The 17,322-nt window shown below is 38.8% G+C and overlaps 1 protein-coding gene across 1 annotated transcript in view; it reads left to right on the forward strand.

Moving 5' to 3' along the window:
* The first annotated feature begins 15,945 nt into the window (after nucleotides 1-15,945).
* The window catches only part of dib (Cytochrome P450 302a1, mitochondrial), a 41,298-nt gene continuing 39,921 nt past the window's right edge, over nucleotides 15,946-17,322 (forward strand). The window contains exon 1 of the mRNA XM_083140478.1: nucleotides 15,946-16,075. The gene's annotated coding sequence lies outside the window, so the exon portion shown is untranslated. The remainder of the gene's footprint in view (nucleotides 16,076-17,322) is intronic.

Consider the following 17,322-nt stretch of genomic DNA (forward strand, 5'->3'; position numbering starts at 1 on the left):
CGTTCATTCTGTTTGCCGCAATGTGGGTGTACGTAACAAGAATTGAAACAAAATAGGGTAAACGCTAATTCCATAAAAACACAGAGAAAGGAGAAGTAAAAAAGAAACGACAATAGGAATAGACAATTTGCCTACTGCTTGTAAGTATAAACTGCGTTTGACTGCACCCGCGCTCAACTATTAACAAGCAATTCTACATGAGATTCTACAAAAGCCACGGTGATCTAGTCGGAAGTCGACCCCGTGGCGGAGTGGTCAGATCCATGGAGGTAAGAGGTCAGAACAGCACGCTACGAAGCCAGGGGTCTCGGATCGGACATGGATGTTTGTGTTCGTCTGTCCTGAAAAAAATGAAATAACAGTGACGTGCGGTGACGTCGACACGTGGGGTAGCAATCACAGGCGTGCTCAAGGGTGTCGGGTGGGTGTGGCTCATACCCGTCCCCCCTTTAGGACACAGTATTCCTAAAAATAGAACGTCAATAACAGGGAAAGATTGCAAAATGATGAATGAGTACTAAAAAAAGTACACGTAACCTCCACCCCCATTCGAAAATAAAAAATATTTGATTTGACTAATAAGCCAGAGATCCTGGGTTCGAATCTCGGCTTAACCATGGGTATTCTTTGAGTGTGTCTCTTCATCAATTATATTGTATCATCTTCGCGATTAGCCAAAAGTGGCGGAAAAGCGAAGTAAAATCAACCAAATTAGCAATCAATCAATGATTTGACTTGATTTTTGTTACTTAGCGCCGCTTTTTTCTCATATTTGGTTAATTGCGAAGATGATACGATAAATTAATGATGGGACAAACACAAAGAACACCCCTGCCCAGGTCGGGGTTCGAACCCGGAACTCCTGGTGTTGCAGCGCGCTGTGATAACCACTCCCCCACGGTTGGAGTAATTTGGTGTTTTAAGTCCACTTTATGCACAGAAACAAAACAGATAACAAAACACACTTTTTCTTCAATAATATTTATTTGGCTTCTTGAGTTCTGAGATACAGTTTTCATTTCAAATTATTTCATTATTCACTGCAGAGTACAACACAGGAACAAGAATGCGCGCTCATCACAGGTTCGAATCCCGGCCTGCATTGTTCGAGGTCCCTTCATCAATTTCATCATATCATCACTGATTCTCATTTTCGCGATAACCAAATGTGGCAGAAAAGCGAAGTAAAATAAATCAAACCAACAACAATATGAACGTGAATTCTCTTGCCCAAATAAATACATCCGTTGGAGGCCAAAAGATTAGTATATTTAAATAAAACACTACTAAAACGAGAGCGAGAGAGAGCCTGAGCAAATATTTGTAATTTAATCACTATATATATAATATTTGGGAAAAAAAAATAATAAAGAAAGTATGACATTATTGTCTGCAAATAACACGTTCCCATTTCATAAATAATAAAACTACATCCCATAAGGTTTTGTAAATACAGAGAACATACGTAAGTACTGCAGAAAATTTTCCCTTGAGTTCTTTAGAGGATTTACAAATAATCAAGGGAAACCAATCCCCTATCTGTCCTATAGGACATAGACTGGGGGACCTGAAACCACGGGCTTTCAACCATTGCAGCAGGGGCGAGGGACAAGGCAGGGGGTGCTATTCCGGCTTCCCGCGCTACGGCGGCACGTGAAGGTCTTCTGCTAGAGTGACGTCAAAAAGGGGATCCCTCAGCTGCGGGCCGCTTAATAACATGTAAAATCATACAAGTTTATCGCCTCATAGAGGCGATTATAACTCTTGGGAAGCAATGTTTATAACATGTAGTTCTTCTTCACTGCTTTCCCGTACCTTCTCAAGTTAACTGAGGATGGCAAACGAACAAATTCATGCTGAATTCAGCAAAAAGGGAATCAATGTCTTTGGTTCTTTAACACTATTTGTCTACACTTCTACACGCAGCAATAAAGTTGGTTGGTTGGTTGATTGGTTGATTTGGTGTTTTAAGTCCACTTTATGCACAGTAAGGGTAATCGGGACTGGACCTACATGTTAAAGTGGAATCCGAACCACCATGTGCCTTCACCGGGTATCGACCCCGGGACCCCTTGATTACGAGACACAGCAATGAAGTTAAATGATTATTAGATGAGAGTCTCATGTTGAGACGAGCACAATAGAGAACACCAGAAAAATCGTAAAGTGAAACAATTTGAAATGCCTGTGTGTGCTGGAGGGGGGGTGGGAGTAGAGTCTCGTGCGCATATTTTCATGCAAATAGTTTACTAACTTAATTAATTATAGCGTGGACATAACTGCAACGGGATCGAGAGAGTAAGATTGAACGGAAAGGATTAAGTAAGTCCCTCTACATGTATATAACGGGTCTCCATGACAGCATAACGCTTTAGGAAGCCAGAGGCCCCAGTTTGAACCATAGTAAGGCATATAGCAATGTTTGTCTCATTCTCCACTCATTAGTTCATCATTCATCCTCATAGTAGCGATCAACCCAGTATAAATTCGTCTTTAAATGAACGACACATACATACATATTGATTTATTATTATTTCGTTTTTCTGCTACTTCTGGCTAATCGCGAAGATGAGGATGAATCGTGATAAGATGAGGCGGATGAAGGGACAACCATAAAAATGTAAGGACAACACAATACGAGCCCCACCAAGGATTATAATGGCCACGAGTCCAGACGCCAGAGTCTCGCTAGTCACTAGTATGTAAAATGCAGTGGTATGAGTCCTGTCGAGTTGCATCCACGGGAAGCTCCAAAATTTCGGTGTTGTGTGCGTGTGAATAAAACTATTATTATTATGAAGTTACAGTTACGCAATAATAAACGTCTAAGCCGTATGAATGCAAATATTGCCATCAGTTTCAATAATACGAATGTCTATAACAGTATCCTTCTTATTTAATTTTTATTTAACACGTAGTGTTTTTTTTTTATACGGAAGAAACATGCATCAAATTATGTCAATATATTGTACATATATTCAGGTAGTGTTGTATTTTAAAAATTTCCAGCAGTAGAATTTCAGCAACTTCTTTGCAGGGGCGACTTATTGTTGACAAGAATTAATTGAAGTTACTGCTGCATAACATAATAAGTACGAGTAAATTGCAAAATCATAGACAAAATGCAGTGGGTGGAGGATGTCTATGCAATTTATCCTAGTGGGGGAATTTTCTTTAAGAGGATATTCTTAACTAGAGAGATAGCATTCCAAAACCTTTTCCTCTTTGAGCACTGCTGCCTCTCCTGTGAAATCATCTTGCGGGAGTCCTTGTCAAATTGCGTCATTACGAGGCAAATATTTTTTTCTTATTTTTGGGTTGCTTTCCTGTAACTTTTACCTAATTGGAAGGCGAGGATGAGTAATGAATAGATGAAATAGATGGACACCCGCAAAGGGACACAATGTCCAGGCGGGACTCGAGTTTTAAACCTTCGCTGGGTAGCGAGATCGTTACTGAACCAATTAACGTTCTCATCTATTTCTATTTTGAGGGCCTCCCGGATGGCGTAGTGGTGGCGTCATCGCCTTATAATCGAGGGATCCCGGGTTCGGTACCCGGTGGAGGCACGTAGTGGTTCGGATCCCACTTTAAACTGTAGGTACAATTAGCCTCAATGTACATAAACTGGACTTAAAACGCCAATTCAATCAATCTGTTTTATTTCACGTCGATTTTTGACATATAGAGTTGACTAGGGCAATGTAATGAAAATGAAAAACGAAATAGATAAGACACACAATGATACACACCCATGCCTCAACCAAGGTTCGCTTCTGAGTTCATAGAGCGTTACGCTAGCGATTCCTCCAGGTAAGGGATATACGATAGACGATTTGACGTACACCGAGGGGGTTCATACCTGCAGTTGGGAACATTCAAATGGAAAGTAATTGCTTCCCGTTTCCGAAAGTGACATGGCTTTCATTGTTCGGTATAAGCCAACTTCGAGGCACAGATTTCTCCCAGATGTCAGAAAAATCTGCAGGTCCAGTAGTAGCGATCAGGTATTCGTTTACAGAAGTGCTTGTGCTGTTTGTCTTGAATATTAAAGTGAGTAATTTTAGGTCGTATTACGTGTATTCGGTGTCTGTACCATGAATAAGCGTGCCAAAGGTAAACATTCTTGTGCTGTTGCAGAGTGTACCAATTGGGGCTGTAAGGAATCTGGCACCACATCTATTTCTATTTTGAGGGCCTCCCCGATGGCGTAGTGGTGGCGTCATCGCCTTATAATCGAGGGATTCCGGTTCGGTACCCGGTGGAGGCACGTAGTGGTTCGGATATGGAAAAAGTTATTCAATTTGAGATTGTGTTTGCATCCTTCCATGGGTCAACTGTATCCAAGCAACATAAAGTTATGGACACTCAAAAGACAGTACTTCAGTCAAAATTTCCTGAAGTTAACGAAAAGATTATTTCCCTGTATGTCAGAACAAGAACTTTTATTAGAATTCGACATTTGAATAAACTAATGAAACTCAAGTCCATGGAAGCAAGTGCAGCGAGAAAAAGACGACAGTGGGTAGCATCGTCTTCAAAATCATAAGTTCCAGGAAGGGTAAGTTGTAATGAATTTTTATTCTTACTGATATTTATTTCCGCCTCGGCCTCCACCGTATAGTGATTAACAAATCACATTGCTAAACCAAGACAGAGGCCAGGCCTATTGTTCATGTATTTGTTATTTGACGTCGCTTTTTTACCACTTTTGGTTAATCGCGGCGATGAGTGTTGATCACATAAAATTGATGAAAGGTCAGGCACAAAGAACATCAATGCCCACGACGTGACTCCAAGTCGGGAACTTCAGTGATGGGATTCAAAGTCGAACACGCGGTTGACCAGATTCGCCATCGAGCTGGCACGAGTTTCCTTGAATTTATTAAGGGATTACGCTTTCCCACGACATTGCATTTTATCCATTTATTATTTATTTATTAATTTCTAAAAAACATATTTTGATGTTACGGTTTTTTAAACACAAATCAGTTTAGGTAGAATATTTCTGCAATTTTACCATAGTGTAAACTTTAATGTAAGCGAAAGCATGTTTGCATCACTAGTTAAAGATTTTCACATCTACAAAAAAAATATCCAAAACCCATTTCCACCTCACTCAAGGATTATGTTAATTCAATTCAAATTGTACGCGGGTTCAGTGCCATGAATCTAATCTTTACTGAACAGAATGAGATTGGTTCATAGAATGTATCGCCGAAAATCAATTTCGCTGATATCCCGTTGTCGCTGTTCTATTTTCATTAAATACGAGCTCCAATTACCATTTTAATCCTTCGTTTTAAAAGTTATTCAAACACAAAAATAGTTATTGGGGGTCATTTTAAAGTTGTTTTTTTTTTTACTTCATTACTGTCTTCATTTGATTTTTTTATTTTCTAAGAATTTCGGCGGGCTGCAGCCCCTTAAGCCCACCCTGCGTACACCAGTGCTTGCCACACTCATCTAGCCCATCAAATTTATAATTTCATCATTCATTTTTATTGTTGCGGTTACCCTAAAAACGTAGAAAAGCGACGTCATATAACAACAGCGACAGCGACATCCTATGTATACTAGATATATAAATTATAATGAACAAATTATTAATAACAAACATCTGTGAAAATTTGAAGGTATGAAGGATAATAAGTATTGGTGTGGTAGCGAAATATTTAATACGTAAAATTGTATTTATTTACCCATACGCAACTTCAGATTTCAATGTAGGGACGATATAAGAGGATAGTCGTGATTACTTTTTGTTTGATTTGTATAACGCCATTTATTGTAAATGCGTGCTGTAAACTTCTTCATATTATTGCCTAGGTCTTATTCCTTGCGTTTTGCTTATTATTCTGCTGCAAATGGTTAATAGAACCAAGATATGGACAATTAAAAATGAAAATATTTCCCGTAAGCTTCCATTGCTACGGGAGCCACGCCCCTTGACAGATCCCCTTGGTCACGTCAGAGCTCGTTGCGGCTTCTCACCAATGGGAGAGCTCCGTGTCTCGGAATGCTCTTCCTAAAATACTTCTATATTCCTTGGGACAAGGGAGGTAGAGGCAGAAATCTTCCCTTTTCCTTCGGGCGACCGTTTCTACCTGGAACTCGTATGGCGGAAGAAGAGCGAGCTAGGCCAGTTTTGCCCGCGGATCACACCGAGGGACGAGAAGCGCGTGAAAAAGAAAGTGTTGCAAATTAACTGTGGCTTTAACAAGACAATAAATATTGTGATTTGAAAATAATTATAGATGAGAGATGGATTAATCTATCTCTGCTAGACTAGCTACTCCTCAGTGCACGTCAATGTGAAATAGTGAATTGAGTTAAAAATTATGTGAGTGAATCAAAGTGAGATGTGGAAGCTGCCGCTTTCCTTTTTATATATAATGCGGGAGACCCTAATACGATTCCCGGCCTGGGTGATCTAAGGTTGGAACTTTCCTTGCCTTGTCCCGCATAAAGCGGCTATGAGGATCACCCAGCTTCACATCAATGGGTGCCTGAGGGCAACCTGGGAGGAGGGCAACGACGGCCGGAGAGTGGTGCTGATCACATTACCTCCAAAATGCCAGATGGCCGAGATCGAGAATGTGTGGGACTCTACCCCCTAAATGTGCCTTCATGGTATAGCACTATATGCACGGTGAACTTTACCTATGCGTTACACCAAGAGGAAATCGTACCACAATAATATAATTTTTGTTAATTGCCTGTTTTTAAATGATTTGCATCACACAGGCGTAGATATAGTCCGACTGCGAAGTGGTCCGGTTGTATCGTATCAGTTTCACGCGCTGAGGGTTGTGAGATTGATTCGCGTTTGAATGCGTCTATTTTTCTTAATTGATTTTGATTGTGTTGGTGTTTTAAGTCTACTTTATGCACAGTAAGGCTAATTGGGACTGGACCTACAGTTTAAAGTGGGATCCGAACCACTTTGTGCCTCCACCAGGTATAGAACCCGAGACCACTTTATTACAAAGGGACGACGCTATTTTTTCTTAACTCGAATTATTTATTTATACTATTTAATTTAATAATTTATTGAAATGATGTTTCATTTACCTGTAATTTTTGGGGAAAATACTCCTTTTTAATTATTCTCAATTTTTTTTTTTTTTTTTTACAATACTTCTTCGATTTTCTCATTATTTCACACACACTTCCATATTAAATTATCCATGTATTATATTTGACAAAATTTTATGCATTGCGAAATACATACATTTTTTTTGAGAAAATGATCAAGATACAAACACGAGATTGCTATTCACAATCAATGCTTTTATTTACACTGTACACGATCCAGAATAGTGATGCAAAACAACAAATCTCACGACACTGCAAATTAAGTACCAATTTTCATAATAAATAAAATGCAAAAAATATTTGCCCGAGTTAATAAAAAAATATATGGGCAAACGAAAGGGAATCGATCCTAGAACCTTATATACATCAAACTGGTACGTTTCAACCTGGCCATCGTGCCACTCCACAGTCAGACAATATTTTCTCACGAGGAGCGCTTTGAGAGATTCGAAGCTTTGAACGACTTTTTGTCGAAAATGGCTGGTTAGTGAATGATACTAACTTGGTATATCAATACTAAGGCCGTGCCCGAAAGGTGCAAGACAGTACTTGAAGCGAGCATCCTCCGAGAATCATGATATCATGTTTATGATTATCTGGATGGACTTAATAATTATAAAGAATGTTGAACGGTCAAACATAAATCTACGTACCCTACCAGCATAGGCAGCGATTGGGTTCCAAAACCAGGGGGGGGGGGTGCAAGGTGCCAAAAGTTGGGGGGAGGGCAAAGACGGTATATTTCCCATTGTAGATAAGGTTAGCATAGTGCGGTGGCAAAAGTGGCGAAAAGTGGGGGGGGGGCAACTTCCCCCCTCGCCCTCCTTATCGCCGCCAGTGCCTACCAGTATACAAAGTCTCATTCCAAACTTCATTTCCAAAGCCGTAGCATCTCCTTATATCGTGAGGCCTATTCTATTTACACATTTGCTGGAAAGAGTTAATTACGCTCTGCAGCTAAAGGGTTTATTCAGACCGGAAATTGAAGACTAAAATTGTTAAACGATGTAAGTGCCACAAGAATTCAAACACCGTTTTTCACGTTAAACTGTGAAATGTGCCATGCTGTATAATGTGGCAAACGTGAAAAGTGGCTGGTAGCCCATTAAGTAGTTCAAAGGGCGTGTGAAGAGGTCACTCGTGTGAACGTTCTTACGGGCTGATGTGCGGAACGATGCGATTTCCAAACACTTTCGCTTTTGGCACTTACAACGTTTACCACTTTTAATCATTCTTTCTGCTATATTCATCGCGATTAACCCATATACGTAGGTAGAAGAGCAACGTAAATTAACTACAATAAAACACATATAATTATAATACACATTCCTTCACTTTTGAACAGACATTTTAGCCTATAGATCAATAATTATATGGATTTATAGTTCACTTATAATAATAATAACAAAAACAACAACAAAACCATTTCTAAACTCTTAAACATGGACATTAATTTCACGTGCGCTGATCTAATGCTCATAACTAGGGCCCGGGACTTTATGTCCTATAAAACTGTAAAATATGTATGTAATTATGTCATATAAATTGGAAAATATGTCGTGAAAAATTACAAATATGTCAGAAAAATGCAGAAATATTCCCAGCAAAGCCAAAAATATGCACAACAGCTCTCGAATTTCTCCCATACCCGATAGAGTAGAGTAGGGGCTGTAATGTACCTATGTTTTTGTTTTTACTTTTGACTGTTTTTTGTAAAAAGGCAAAGAAATGAGAACGAAACTTCTTTACTTCCCGTGTAACAATGAGAGAGAACATTTTTCCTCGATAATGTTTGCATGGTTATCAATTGTCGGCGGGATAAAAAAAAGTGGGGGTATTTTTGTTCTGTTCCAAGAAAAGACGGCACCTTTCTTCCTCCGTAATTTCCATATCCTGTCATCGACAATATGAAATATCCGTTGCGCTAAAGCTACGATGAAAAAAAAAAATGAAATAACCGATTATGTGCGAGAGAATTACGAAATTATACAGAAATATGTCTTTTTACAACAAAATTGAAGAAATATGTAGTAAAAACGCGAAATTGGTAAAATATGTCAAAATATGCTTTGTGAAGTTTGTCTATTTCGGCTGATTTTCATCAGATATGTAAAGATCTCTCCCCAATAATAGATCCGAAGCCAATTGAAAAATATGTTATAACTAGTGTTGCCCACGAGACGAGACATGTCTCGTCTCGTCTCGTGTCCCGTCTCGAAAACGAGACGAGACATGAGACGGGACAAGCGTTTCAAAATTCGAGACGAGACGAGACTGACCATCTGTCTTGTCTCGTTTTCGAGACGAGACACGGGACGGAACGAGACGGCTCGTGAAAAGTCTCGTCTCGTCTCGAAAGTCTCGAAAAAAATACAAACAAAATAATTAATCAGTTGCGAATATTTATTTACTCGGAGTAAAGGATATTCTTTGAAAACCCAAATCAGCGTCTATTACATAAAAAAAGGCTATCTTATTTAGTTTTTGTACTCTTTTGAAATACATTATTACTTCCATTTTTCAATGTATTCAAGCTTAGTAATTTTAAGCTGTAATAGTACTTCAGATAGAAGTACTTTACTAAAATACCGATTCAGATATCTATCTGTATAAAAATATTGTGAGACAGAAGTATTCTCAATAATTTCTTTCCTTAAAACAGCTTAAATATATTTAACGCCTTGAAAGTAAAAACTACTGCTATAACGCGCAGGATGGTATTCCCCCCCCCACTGGGTACTTGTATCCCCCCTCGGCTTGATAAATTTTATCCATGGGGGGGGGGATGTTATATGGCAAAAAGTCATTATCTCATGCTGTCCTTAGACAGTCAGTTCAATTTCCCCCACTGGAAATTTCTTAAATACCACACTGAATAGTTAAGTGAGACATACAATAGTTGTTATCTTCACAACACGATTATTCCCGCGCAAGGAATAAGGAATAATCCACATAAAATCGTGCCATCTAAGGAAGGACCTAAAGCAATTTTTGTAGTCTTCTCATGGAAGGAAGTGATATGATTTTTGACATTAACCTCCCTTGCTAATTGTAATATTTCCCCATCCAAACCCCCTCGCGGTCAGTTATCATTTTCACTAGGTATTTCTCACCTTTTAACTTTTTATTAAGCATTCTGTCTGTTTAAACATGACATTTCCCTCCCTCCCTTCAAAATAATCGGCGAAACGGGAATTCCGCTTTCGCCGAAATTTTTACTTGGATGGGAAATATGATATAATGCACCTCTGGGTAATTGGGGGAAACGGGATTCGGCAAAAAGGGAAGACATGGAAACTAAAATTGGAGCAAGAAAACACCTGAATTCTGTGGGGAAATGTAATCAATTTGTGGCATAACTTCCCTGGGTGATCGTTATCCTCTCCTGCTTGTCGCGGCACTTCGGCACGAAAGATTGCATTTATTACTGTTGGTTCGTTCGCAAGCGAGACTTCTCGCTTTTCGCCTGTCCTGTGTTGTTTGTCGCCTAGGCAGACCGAAGTAATAAGTGACCAGACCAAAGTAACAACCTATGTCAATTTCCGAACCTAAGTAGCACGACCAGCTGCACGTGTCGCTGGGAAAAGGTATTTTTTATCACTGCCCATATCAACATCTCATTTGTAATTAATTTCTTGCGTCAGTTAAGCATTCTCTTATTTCTCCATATTTCTGGATGTTCCAACATTTCTTCGATTCTTTAGCAAGCTGTTTCGAGTTATTTCTGTAAGATTCCCCCTCGCAAAACGTAATTCGCCACACGATGCCCGTAACGAATTTGCCCAGTTGAAAAATCCTGAAATTTTCTCAACAACTGCTACCCCAAGGGCTTCCTTCCATTCATCTTTGCGCCAAACGATGTGGAGGTAGCCACTGCCATTGTTTAGTGTAGGTCCTCTTCCAGCCTTATTGGGGACAATCGTCATAAAATTCTCGCCAGCACAAACAGTTCATTCATTGCGACCCCTCTTCTCAACATGAACAGCTCCATTCTCAGTACTGGTTGCAAACTCTAAGGATTTCGCACCAAAAACATGGTAATAGGCCAATATATTTTAGTTAGATACTCTGCGTTTACGTATATTATTTGAAGTCAAAGAAGTAAAAAGCGACAAGCAAAAGGCAAGAAACAACGCCCGCCACTTGTAAATGAACCCTCAGTGATAAATATAACCTTCAGAACCGAAGCGACATGACGAGCGGGACGTGTCGCTAGTCGCTTTCGTGTCGCACGGACTTGACAGTTTTCTAATGTAGTGCATGGTGTCGCCTCTATCCGTTGATAGCGCGTGCGTGGGGAAAGCCTGCTCAGAGACTAAAGGAATGTGTCGCTTGTCACTTCGGTGCGAAACCCTTGTGTCGCTTGGAGATTCCACAGATCGAACGCAGGCTTGAACGGCGTCTCATGCCGCCACGGTGTGCAATACTGCTGTTGATGGGCTAGTTCCCAAGCAGCGTGTGTCGCGTGTCGCTTCGGTTTGAACTCTCCCTTACATGAAACCTTGCAACCGAAGCGACGCAACAAACTGTTCGGGGTCGATTGTCGCTTACGTGTTGAACGGATTAGACCATTTTCAGAATACCGTGCGTCATGTTGTCTCGGACTGTCAATGCTTGCTAATAAACTGAAGTTGCCTGTGTCACACATTTAGGCATGCAGTAATAGTTTGTATAATTAGTGTAATCCCTATAGATAGCGGATGTTTTATATATAATATTATTAGTGCTAATAATAATATAACAGTAATTAGTATTAACTGTATTTTAATATCAAGGAGTAGTTTAATAAAAATATTGGCTTTGGGAGCTAGTGATGATATAATTATGTCTTCCTTGATGTTTTTAGAATTATTAATTCATTAATGATTTACAAGACCATTGTTTTTATTAAACTATAAAAACTTATGTTAAGAGTATTATTTATATTATTTATTTTATTTACTAGATTTTTATGCTTTATTTCTCAACGTAGGCACTTACTAGTAACTCTATTAAGACTTGAATTTATTGTGTTATCCTTATATTTATATATAACTTATTATTTTATTAATAATCAGGAAGAAGCTTATTTTTGTTTATTATTTATTTCGTTTTGTGTGTGTGAAGGGGCTCTTGGTCTATCTGTTATAGTGTCAGTTACACGCACTCATGGTAATGATTATTTTAATTCTTTTGTATTATTGAATATTAAGTATATCTTCTTTTAATTTAGTAATATTTGTTTTATTATGAGTTTCTACGGGTATAACAATAGCTTATAGTTTTCGATTAAATTATTATTTAGTTGGTAAATCTTATAGAGGTATATCATTTCAATTCTTTTCAGATGATGGGGGATGAGGTATATTTAAAGGTATATTAGGTCTATTATTTTTATCTATTGTAGGGGGTTCTGGATTAATATGATTAATATTTCCTTCTGTTTTTGTTATTATACCTCAAGGGAGCTTGCAGACCAAAGCGACACGCGACAGGCGAGAAGCGACAAGCAACCGCTTGGAATCGAACACTCAGTAAATGTGACCTCCCGAACCGAAGTAACATGACAAGGTGTTCGTGTTCTTTATCGCTGAAACTTAATTTCGTGCATAGTGTAGCCTCGGTCTGTTAGTTGGTAGTGCATACCATGTATGGGGTGAATATTTGCCTATATACGGAAAGGGCTCGTGTTGATCGTAACTTCGGTGCAAACTCTCCGTGCGGCTTGTCGGCTGGCGCTTGTTGCTTTGGTTTGAAAGCTCCCTTAGTGTACGATGGATAAAAGAGTTGATTGAAGGCAGAAAAACAACAAAGTAGATTTCATTCTCTACCTATTGGTAATTAACAAACAGTATCTTAAATACTAGCTGATTGCCCGTCGTTGCTCGGGTATTTATTTATCCCAATCTTCTATTAAACAGGAAAACATTGAATTCTAATCATAGTGTAAAATGAACTTGGAGTTGAACGGCATTGGAAGTGTCACTATTCATCTTAGCGACCCCGAAAAACTATGGATTCTACACTAATATCGGTCGTTTTCGATTATTTTTACATGTCACCCCCTCCGCACCCCCACCTCCAGGGCTATCTTACCCCCGCAGTATTTCTTTCGAGATTTCAAGTGATACGCGTACCAAGTTTGGTTGAAATCTCTCCAGGCGTTCGAGAGTTATGCCCGAACAAATATATATATACACACACACATACATCCATTTTTATATATTAGGTTAATGTCCTTATGGTTAACGAACCTTATTTATTCTCACTATACAGTGAACAAAATATTTTAAGGTTTTACCCACTTTCCGGAATAATATTTTGTGATGTCTTCCAGTTTTAACTTTTGTTGGCATAATATCCTGCATTACTTTTACGAGACGAGACAAAACGAGACGAGACGGGACGAGACGGGACGAGACGGGACAGAACCCTTCGAGACGAGACGGGACGAGACGGGACGAGACGGGACGACACGAGACGGGACGAGACGAGACGGGACAGAACCCTTCGAGACGAGACACGGGACGAGACAAACGTATATTTTCGAGACGAGACGGCATTTTCACGAGACGGGACGAGACAGACCAAAGTCTCGTCTCGTGGGCAATACTAGTTATAACATAAAGTCCCGGGCCCTACTCATAACACTACAATTTGACATGTAGTTTTTCTATTTCTAAGCTTATTAAATTATTAGAATGTTAATCTAGAAAAATCATAGTTTCATTATTGCACAGGTATTTCCAATGCCTTGTGCAGTTGTTATTTCAGTCGAACAATAAATGCCAGCATCTACAAGACAAATACAAATGCTCAGATAAACCACTGAGAATTATTGAAAATAAGATTAAATTATTGAAACTGTTATATCGCTAATAATTTTTCAAAACCTTTTTGAAACGTCCCAATTCTTGATTCTGGTCTATTTATTACTAGAGCCCGGAAGTTTGGCAAAGTGCCTCTTTTTATCTACTGCATATATTGATAAATTTTTTCCGGATATACGTTTCTTATGTTGTTTCGAATGTTTTGGAAACCTTTTCATTTTGCCTATTTGAGACCCCGCTGCCTATTTTTAATTACAATGCCTTTTTTTGCCTTTTTCAATGAAATTTGACCATTTTTTTATAAAAATGTGTATATAAATTATTTTTCTCCCAAAAAACGTTGCTGGCATTTATTTTTCTTCCGTTTATTGTGTGAATAATTTTCGCCTTATTTAAGTAATATTGAACTCATGCATGTTTCAACATTGCTGAAGGAGAAAAGTGTGAGAAAAATGTATTTCATGCTCAGTTAGGATATTGCCTTTCGGTTAACATTTCCTTGTGCATGATTGACTGGTTGATTTCGAACACAAATAAAATATTTCTGAAATCTCCCTCTCGAACCCGAAAATTTAAGCAAGTTGCGTCTGAGCTTAGTTTACCTCCGCAACCAGTCTTGAGCAGATGGGAAACCTGGATATCAGCGCTATATATTATGCTAACAACCTTCAAAAAATCAGTGAGGTGATAGATGCTCTTCCAGAAAATGAAGCGGCTTCAATTCTTGAAGTGGAAAAACTCCTGTGCTATTCAAGTTTATTTTTGCACATTATGGTGCATTGCCAGAGACAATTACAATTATAGCATCCATGAAAATCTACGAGGAATCTATGCAGCAGATGATGGAAGTGCCAGGAGAAAAGGGGTCAGCTATTGCGGAAAAGTGCAAACGGGTAGTGAGTGCAAATGAGGACTTGAAACAATTGAAAACCATTTGTGATATTCTAAAAGGTGAAAGTGCTGTTACCAAAATGAGTCCAGCTACATTAGCTTGTTTTATGTATGCTCCAGTAACTTCTGTCGAAGTAGAAAGATCATTTTCTATTATGAAAAACATTCTCTCTAACAGACGACTATCAATGAATGTTGAGAACTTAAAAAAACACCTTGTAGTTATGTGCAATCAAGACGGAGAAAATTGAAATGCTCTTCCCAATGTAGATTTTAAGATTTTGCCAGAAATTATAGATAAAAGTAAACGACTTCCAAATGTGCCTTTTTTCGGTTTATTTTGCCTTTTTTTCATTTTTAGTGCCTATTTTCCACATTATAAATGCCTTTTTGCCTGCCTATTTTAACGAAAATAAATGCCTAAACTTCCGGGCTCTATTTATTACATAATTAATAGGAAATGTTTACTAAACCCTTCCCTTGAATGACATGGGTACCTGGGGGAAACCCTGGGGGGTAAAGGCGGTCAGGGGCGTGATGCTGATCACATCACCCCCACTCACGACCGGATCAAGAAAGTGTGGGGCGTTACCACCACACCCCCTATACGCCTTCATGGCGTGGTGCTATGCACAGGGGAGCACTTTACCTTTTTTCCCTTGAATACACCTACGTCCTTTCGCTTAAAAACATAGAATGTGAGAGAAAAATTAATAAAAATAGTCATGGACAATTTGCACACTAATACTGATGGATCCCAGTGTACATAGTTTCTTTCTGTGGAGACCATAAAATATTTAGTACATTTAGAATTTTCTATTCTCAAAAATGGCAATCGGGGGTCATTTTAAGGAGAATTTGCATTTACCACTCTGGTTTTTCCCCGAGTTCTTCACTGCTTTTATTGGAAAATGTTGATTTTCTCAAAATTTAGGAGGGGGATGTAGCCCCATGAGCCTTCACTCTGCGTACGCCAGTGTTGGAAGACATGCGTACTGACACTTTTATTTCACAGGGTTGAACCAGTCCCCACCAAAATCCCTTTCATCTAAATCCGTTTTTCCAAGAAGCATTTATCGCTTTCCCCATCTTGCAGGCAGGAAAACTAACGGCTGTGACCTTGAACGTTGCATTGTAGAATCGTCCAGACAAACATCAGACTTTAGTAGCGTGCCCTTTTCAGGTGTAGCTGACACAGTGACACTGCTTACACGTGAACAGCCATTTCGTTAATAGAGAGAACTGAGAAGCTACATAACGCGGTCGCACAGAAACAGGTACGTGATATTCTATTATATTTATGCACGTGTAACCGTCTATACTCCTTACGCACGTCCACACTATTTGCCAGACGCTGAGTCGGGCGCGTAAGTCAAGCAGTGTTGCTAACCAACAATAACTGAAAGGTTCTAAAATATGACGCTTCAACCAAGAGAGCTGGAGGGGGCAAAGGAGCGATGTCGGCGCAGTGTGCAGAACTTTGAAAAGAGAAAAAGTCTGAATAGAGTAAACGCCGTGGCGCGCAGGGAAATAATTGGCGCACTTTATTAAATTTATATTATTGTCAGTTTGAAAAGAAATTGATCTCAAAATTGGCTTGCCAACTTCGCTCGCAAAACTACCGTTTCTGCAGGAATAATTTAAGTTAATACTTATTGCTTAAAAAAAGCAGCTTGAGTAAGTGATTTATTGAATGATGATATGTAGGATACCGAGTGATAGGCTAAAAGAATACGCAGTAGTGTTTTGAAAACAGAAGACTGTCAAAATCTGGAAAAACCTGTTTGACGTTTTGATCAAGTAATTATGAAGGTAGTAACGATATAAGGAGAGATGTAAATGACATTTATTGTAGTCGTAAGAGAAATAAATTGAAGTTAATTAATTACTATTCTAGTAGACCAACAAACCACACTCGAGGTGGGGATGTTTATATATTATAGTACAGTGGGATCCATGAGTATTACCGTTCAAATTGTCCACCACCATGTTCGTGCACTTTATTTGACCCAATAAGAGCTTCAAGAATTAAAGGGAAGCTCAAAACAAGCTTTTGACAACTTCTGCAACAGCATACATAAAAATCCATCGCTTAAAAACACACAGGATGTAAGAGAAAAATTAATGAAAATACTCATGGACAATTTGCACGGTAATACTCATGGATCCCACTGTACTATGTTAATGGTTCGAAAACTGATATAATATATACATAGTGGTTCGGATCCCACTTTAAACTGTAGGTCCAGTCCCGATTAGCCTTTTTGTGCATAAAGTGAACCTAAAACACCAAATCAATCAATCTGATATAATATAGCATAACACTTGTGTCATGTATTTATCGGGTGATTCGAGTATAAAAACATAAAATAGTAAAGAAATAAAAATACTAATAATACGAGGGCCATTTTTCTTGTAGTGGCAACATGTATGAGAAAGGTACATGAAAGAAGATACATACCTGGAATCATTTACAATCTTTCAATGTAATCTCCTGCTGTTGCCTGAACACGTTGCCAAACAT

This window comes from Lepisma saccharinum, chromosome 18 (genome assembly GCF_977018435.1).
Source record: "Lepisma saccharinum chromosome 18, izLepSacc3.1, whole genome shotgun sequence".
Lineage (NCBI taxonomy): Eukaryota > Metazoa > Arthropoda > Insecta > Zygentoma > Lepismatidae > Lepisma > Lepisma saccharinum.